The sequence below is a fragment of the Coffea eugenioides genome, chromosome 11 (genome assembly GCF_003713205.1).
Source record: "Coffea eugenioides isolate CCC68of chromosome 11, Ceug_1.0, whole genome shotgun sequence".
In the NCBI taxonomy this organism is placed as follows: domain Eukaryota; kingdom Viridiplantae; phylum Streptophyta; class Magnoliopsida; order Gentianales; family Rubiaceae; genus Coffea; species Coffea eugenioides.
Window position 1 is genome coordinate 23,891,828 of NC_040045.1, and position 8,279 is coordinate 23,900,106.

Here is an 8,279-nt window from a genome sequence, read left to right on the forward strand (position 1 = left end):
TGTTGAATAAGGGGACATCTTGTAACACGCTTTCTGTACTTTTCTTCCATGGATGACCCCAGAAGCACAAGTCTACTCCCATTTTTAGTTACGGGGTTTCATCTCCACATTTTTGCTCTTTTTTTTTGGATGGTTCTTTTGTTGTTATCCATTCAATCAGAGTGAAGCCTGAAAATATATACGTGCGTGTTCAGACTTCAGTTAGCGAATTTTTAAATATCAGATGTGAAAAGATTATAGGCCCCGTTTGCAAGTAAGTTTTTTTTATGTTTGTCTAAAATTTTACTGTAACTTATTATAGAAGTTGTAGAAAAAATTTTTAAAGTGTGTAAATTTTTGGATATTTTAAAATGTATAATTTAAAAATTTTGAGAAGTTTTTTGAAGTTATTGTAACTAAAGTTATTTCAAAACTTGTAGCAGACAAACTTGATCAAAAACTTATTTGCCAAACAAGGCCATAGTTTCACATGTTTCAGTGTATTTTTTATATTCTTTACATTATTCAGTGTACAAAAACATAGTATCATCGTATTGATAAATAATTTGATATATATATACATATATAAATAAAATATTTTATTTATATTTAATACGGATATCAATTATTTATAACAAATACAACAATCAGATGAAACCGGACACAAAGTCCCAATGTTTCATAAGCATCATGCATGCTTACTCATCTTCTATATATAAAGGGTAGGATTTCATGCAATTCTTTTCATTCATTCAAACTCCAAGAAGCCTATTTTGGAACCTATAGAACTATTACTTGAAGGTTTAGTCATGGCCTTCATAAACTATTTTGTCATAATTTTCATTGCTTCAACTCTCGTCTGTTTTTCCAATGGACAACTCTCAGCTAACTTCTATGCATCTACATGCCAAATCTCGAAACCATTGTGCGGAGAAAACAACGGTTTTGTGCCCTCTATCCTTCGTTTAGTCTTTCATGATTGCTTCGTAAATGTAAGGATTCTTAGGTTGTGTTTGGATTGCATTTTCCGTCATTTTTCATGAAAAAATTACTGTAGCGATTTGATATATATGAGGGAAAAATGTGATAGGGAAATGTGATCACGGAAAACGACAATATTTTCCGACGGAAACAAGCAAAATTCATTGCTTAGAAAACCATATATAATTCAAAGGTAATGGTTAATTCATCGTTTTGTCTTCGACTCCATTGTTTGGTCAGATCCTAAATAAGCTTTTCTTTCAGAACGTGGTGCAGATATAGCACTTCTAAATACTAACTTGGCACTCGAGTTGTAATTTTGTAGTATTATTGTATATTTTATTTTTTATATATGTAAAAAATAAAATTTGTGAAACTTACGTTCCACGCCTGATCGATCAAATTCTTTTAAAATACGATTGCTGAAAAATATACTATGTCGATTTGATGTATCGATCAAATTTAGATTGCTATTTTAAAGGGTTTTTATAGAAAAATATATCATAACGATTTGATGTATGTAAGATAAAAAGTCAAATGAAAAATATATTCACGAAAAATATATAAATTTTTCCGCGAAAAATCACAATCCAAACAAATTGACTCCTATAGTATATAAATACTATAGGACTAGCATGCAGGCTACATGCAATACGATCTTTATACCTGGATGATCTCATCACGCATAAAACTGGAGTTTGCACTGCAACATTGACATCCTTGTTCGACATCAACCCATAGCGGCAGAAATGTGATACCAGCTACTTTATGTTTGGTTCTTTAGGGCTGCGACGGAGGTATACTGCTGGACGACACAGACTTTCACGGAGGAAAAAACTGCAGTCCCAGGCGGGAATTCTCCATAAGAGGGTTTGAAGTTATCAACACCATCAAAATTAATGTTGAAGCAGCTTGTAATGGCATAGCATCTTCTGCTGGTTTCCTTGCTGTGGCCACCAGAGACGGAGTGGTCTTGGTCGGCTTGATTCATTATCATTAATCCGAATTTCTTTGCGCCACGCATCCAAATTACGAGAAGTTTCGTACAGTTCTTGAAATTAAAGGACTGTTATGATGAAAATACTAATGACATATATTTTTACCCTAAAAAAGCATGCATTTTTCAAGGAACACATTATTTGATTTCATGCAAATAAAACATTGACATAAAGATTTGTTGCCATCATTTCTACTTTGAACCTCGAGAACATATCTTCCTCTCTCTATCTCTTTTTTTTTTTTTAAGACGAAAACACATCTCTTTAATCAAAAGTATATGGTTTTAGTGCACATACTGCTACTAACCATAACAAATTCAATACGAGAAAGCGTACAATTCAAGCACCAAATGGAAAAAAGAATGTTCTACCATATGGTTTTCTTCTTACAGTTGTATTTGTATAGTCTTTTGTTACAATACATAAATGTTGTTGTCTTTGTTTCGCTGTCATAAATCATAATCAAAGCCATCAATTTCCATATTTTCAAGTAGCTTGGAGGACCAACTTGGACACTACTCTTTAAGTCCTAGGCCGAAGAGATGCAAGAACAGCAGTGGAGCAACATCAGCTCCAGTCTCCAATTTCGCTGCCAAAGGCCTAAGCGCCGGAGACGTGACAGCACTCTCTGGCAGCCACACCATTAATTGGCCTAGCTAGTTGTACCTCATTTACAACACATGTCTACAATGATACAGATATCGACCCAACACCAAGAAACCTTTTGGGTCGAGGTGGGCTGCTTCATTCAGATCAAGAACAAGTTAATGGTGGCTCTCAAGATGCAATATTAGTCATGTCACGATTTATAGTAAATGATGATGAGGCTCTTTTCAGGGGTGATTTTGTGGCTGGAATGATCAGAATGGGTAAATATCCTCTTACTGGTACAAATGGAGACATTAGAAGGAGCTGCAGAGAGTTCGTGTAATTGTCCATCATAAATTCGAACTAATCAATTTAGTTAGCAATAATTTCAAAAACGTCACCTAAGGATGTTGACAATTTTACTTGGCTCCCTTGAGGCTTTGAATATTATGCTTAACTCCCTTATTTTGAGTTTTGATGTAACAATGTCAACCAATGGTCATACAAAATATCATGTGAAATGCTAAAAATTATTTTCATTTCCAAGTTACCTTGCCATGGCTTATCAACTAAAAAAGTCAAAATTTTCATTTACAAACGAAAGAGAATTTACCTTGAAAACATACATATGGTAGGGTACAAAGAGTTAAGGAATTAATCAATCAAAATTAATGCTTAAAAATCTTATGGTTAGAGAATATAATTTACAAAATATATTAAACAAAGGGCATCCAATTGCAAAAGAGAAGTGAGATAAATATCCACCATTAGCACTAGTAGAGTAGGCTACATTATTTAGGGTCCATTAGGGGTTATGGTAGTTTATTGAAAAGTATTTCTTTAGTAAAACTTTTAATCAAAGTGCTTATCAACTACTTAAGTACTTTTAAATATATTGTTTGGAGACATAATTTTTTTTTTTTTTGAATACAAAGGAAAGGCAACTGCCTTTTAACATGGTACTAAGCGTGGGATTGTGACCCCAATTATATCAGCTCCTAGTAGCTCCCTTAGTCCGTCCGGTGGCTCTTCTATTAGTCCGCCTGATAACTGTAACTGGATTGCTTCATTTGCTAGCCAGTCAGCACATCGATTCCCTTCCCTCCAGATATGTTGCAATTTGCATGCCCACTCTCTACTCTTCATGTTTCTAATCTGCTTCACCAAATTGTGGATAAGTATTTATTGTATTAGATAATGTGTAATTTAAAAATTATTAAAAGTGTTTATCTGTGACGACCCTACCTCTCCCTAGGATATACCTCAGGGTTTAGCGGATCATCTACCCAACTCTCGTCAGAACTCACTCACTCAATTTCAAAGATAAATTATACTTCAAACGTAAAAGAAACAACAGTTCCCAACCTTAAAACGTGCGTTTATATACATGACTATCTCAAATATCCAAATGTAACAAAAGATTCAAATTACAGTTGAACTCCAAATCCTAAACGAGCATTAGCGTTAGTACCAATACAAAAGTTAAAAGGTCTATACAAAGTCAACCTGTCCCAACCTCACGCCCATGCTCGCATCCCCTGTAAGGAAAACAAAACTAATAGGGTGAGATAAAGTTCAGTGAGATTCCAAAACATCATGCAAAACAAGTACCAAGTTGGCCATTATATAAAACTTGAAATTTCAAAGTGAGTGAGTACAAAAGTTCATGAAATAAGCAATAACACTTCAAGTAATACGTTAAATAGGTATTCGATACTTCCAGGTATAAGGATACAGTTCGTTCTTACGAGCCAATTCGGCAGTAGCTTGTCAAGAAGTAGTTGACACTCCATCAACTCTCAAGGTACTGTAGCAATTCCGACAGAGTACTACTTAACTCCAACACCATCCACTAATCAAATCTCCTACAGGGTCCGAACTCCAACATTAACAGTGGTGGTTATGCTTGAATATACCGAATCCAGTGGACCACATTCAGTGAATTACATGATAAATAATAAACAGTACCTATGATTTGTCAGTCTTCTCGACCAAACCCTTGCTGGCTCGATTCGACCAACTAACTAATAGGGTTGGAATCTCAGGCAGTATTCAAGTCATACATATATACATTAAACCATTCGTAACCAGTGTACATCAATTAGCCAAATTAGAACAAGTGCAATAAAATACACCCTTACCCAACCAAACAAGCCAAGTACTATCCAATCACATTAAAAAAGTGTTGTATTCAAGTATCAAGTTCGGTCATGCAATTGGAGACACTCACCAATGATTCAATGTTTATCAAAATCAAACTCAGGTCCAACCCCCTGACTAGAGTCAAAATCTGCGATAAAATATCGTATAACAACATATAATCAAATAAGGTTTCAAAATATACGACATTCGCTTTTTAATATAAAAAATAAACCAAGTAAATAAAACTCATTTAAATAGTAATCATAATACTTGTTAAACCCTAGAAAATACATGCCCGCTCTTTTGATTTTATTAAAGAAACGATTAAAATTTTTAAGTTTATAGCTTGTCATATGCTACTAAAAAATCTCGTTTAAAGTGACCGTTACTTTCTCTTTGAGAAATGTATACTTTTAGCAAAAATTTAGCTTATGAATTGCCGTTAAGGTCAATTTAAACATTCTTAAGTAAACTAAATCCAAATCGATCACAAATTACACCTCTACTTCCATTTTCACTCACTTATCCCACAAGAAAAAAAATGAGCAGCACTTTCCCTATTTTGCCTTAATTTTTTCTCAAATTGCCAAGCTAACATGCCATAGTAAAACAAACCCAAACAAGTCTACAAGTTATAAGATACATAAGGTATTTATTTTAGCCACAAAACTAGTTATATCCAACATATACCTAGCATATATTCATTATATTTCTAAGCTGGAATTTCTCAACTAAAGTTGAAAATTTGAAACTAAAGCTAGAAAATCCTTATTCGGAAACTAAAAAGTCATATTAAAGTTAGAAATCTTCATACAAATCCATAACAAGACTAGATACCATCATATCATGGCTGAAAAATACAAAACAAGATTGGAAAATTAAATCATAGGTTGGAAATTTCGCCAATCTTCACAAATCCATGATGTCTTCCATAAAATTTCCAATTTCAAGTCATCTACCCAATAAATTGCAAGATAAGAAAGTGAATGAGAGTTTTCCAACTTAATACCTTCAACCCTTTAGGAGAAAGTGAAAAACCAAGGATTTCCTCTCCAAATCACTCCAATATAAGCCTCCTTGTCACTTTGTTGCAACTTTGTTCGGTTTAGATTAGTGGTTCTTGTTGATTCCTCACTCAATCAAGGTAAGATCAAGATGAAAATGGAGGTTTTCTTCACTCTTTTTCTCTCTCTAAGAATCGGCCAAGAAGGGTGAAAAGTGAAGGAATTTTTGGTGAAAAGAAAGATAAAGATGGAATAAAGGTTCTTGGTAAAGGTAGCTTTGATTGCCAACACTTGGCAATCAACCATTTTTCCTCTTTTTTTTTCTTCTTTTCCTCTCTTTTTTAGTCAAGAATTTCGGCCAACCCTAGGGAAAAATAAGAAAGGGAAAATAAGAAAATTAAGGAAAGAAAATCTTGGTCAAGTAGCGTCTTTGACCGGTAATAAGCGGTGCGAGTCGGTTCAAGCCTATTTCCTTGTCTCTCTTGTACTTTTAACTTATGATTTACTAATTTACTCTTAGCACTTTTAATCACATACTTCCTCTTGTTTAATACTCGCTCTTATCCACCAAATTTAGTGCACATACCTCACCAATTAATCACACTACCCCAATGCACCAAAAACCCTAACATACACTAACTATAAAAGTAAAAGTAATACTCTAGATTCTATTATTTATTACAACCATTAAGGGAAGTAAATTAGTATCAAAGAAATTATAAATTAAATTATTTAAAATAAAAGAGAATTATAAGAAAATATAAGCAAATTTTCAAGTTCTCACATTATCTCCTTATTTAGTTCATAATATTATATAAGATGATTAAATTTGATGTTTTATTTTTTAAATCACAAAGTTACTCTAAAAGCACCAAATTTGTGCTTTTGCTAAAAGTATTTTTAACATTAAAAACTCTACTCTTAATTTTATGAGATAACGTTCACCAAACAATTTAAAAGTACTTTTAGCACCTAGAAGTACTTTTTTACCAAAAGTATCGTAACCCCAAATGGGGCCTTACAATTAACAACTTCTGAAAAATTAATATCTATATTTAACCAATAGAAATTGGCATTTATCTTAACTATTTCTAAGCATGAAATTCTACATTCTTAATTCACTCAATAACTTGTTATGATTTACCTCATCTCTTTGCTCCTTGTTATAAATAATTTTTTAAGAAAAATTTTGTCTCCTTTTTATTACATTTTTCTAGCTCTTTTTTTAGTTTAAATTCTTATATCAATGTGTAGGGGTAATTTGGAAAAGGAAATGCTTTTTAGTATTTTATATTATTCTTTTAGATAAATAGACTGATTTCGTTATGTTGAAACTCAAATTAGAAGAGGTCAATACAATATTTGAAATGTTAGAGAGTTAAGTAAAATAATCATAAACCTCAATCGAGGTTTTTTATATTATACCGTTTTAGTACCTTAATCATCAAATTTTTTTATATTATACCGTTTTAGTGCCTCGTTTAAACTTAAGCCATATAAATTGGAAATGACATGCATATTAAAATTAGCACAATCCAAACATGAAAAGAAGACAAAAGGATTTGGCATTCTAATTTAGAAATGCCCGAAACATCATTTGTTCCCATGTCAAACCCGCCTAAGTTGCACCTAACAATTTGTCAAACCTAAGAGGGTCTATGCATATTTTCTCAAATTTCCAGGGGTCAGAGTATAACTGATCTTTAATTGGGTAAATTTGACGCAGTTTGACCATTATGGTAAGTTGTAGAAATGGCAAAATGGATATATGGTTGATAAATGGTTTTAGTTAAATGGATAGTGGATCAAATTGATCCAATCCAATTAAAACCATTTAATAAATGGATCTTAATGGATGTCATTTAAATGGATAGTGTAAACCATGATCCATCCATTTATCCATTTACTCTCCCAAATCCTAAATTTAAGATCCAAATATTTTTTTCCAAAAAATACAAATTCCCAAAGTTCTATCCTTAAATCACCTAAAACCTTTTGGTAATAACAAATGCTTGTACTACTACTCTATTTCAGTACTTCATAAAATTAGTTTAGTTCCAAGAAAATTTAACTGTTGTGGTCAATTTAACCTTTCATCATTACTTTAAGTATCATTTTGTAAAGTAATGAACAATTAAGAACTTGGTTACATTTTTATAACTTTTGAATGAATTGAATACGGTTTTACAGTGAAAAGAAATTTACGTTTCCAATTTTTTGCACTCCTGTTCAAGAGTGATGTCTTGAATAAAAGTGGAGTTCTAATAAGAAATCTTATGTTATTTGACAAGTAAAATATTTTCATCACATATGCACGTAGTACCTAAAAATATATGAAACTCCTTATTATACCATTGATATACAAGCTACCTTATATTACTTAGTAAATTAGGTGTCTTTTTTTTTTGGATAGTTGGGTTAGGTGATAAGGGGAGAGGGATTGCAAGTATGAGGATTTGGAAAAAAAAAAAGGTATCATTTACATAGCTTAACCAATGTTGCGGGGACACTCGTTAGAAAAATTATTTTTATAAATAAAAGAATTTAAAAAATAAAAATTATTTTGACACTGCATGATGCATTCTCG

At 32.3% G+C, this 8,279-nt stretch overlaps 1 pseudogene; it reads left to right on the forward strand.

Moving 5' to 3' along the window:
- Positions 1-788: 788 nt before the first annotated feature.
- On the forward strand, positions 789-2,889 carry LOC113752075 (annotated as a pseudogene).
- The last annotated feature ends 5,390 nt before the right edge of the window (positions 2,890-8,279 follow it).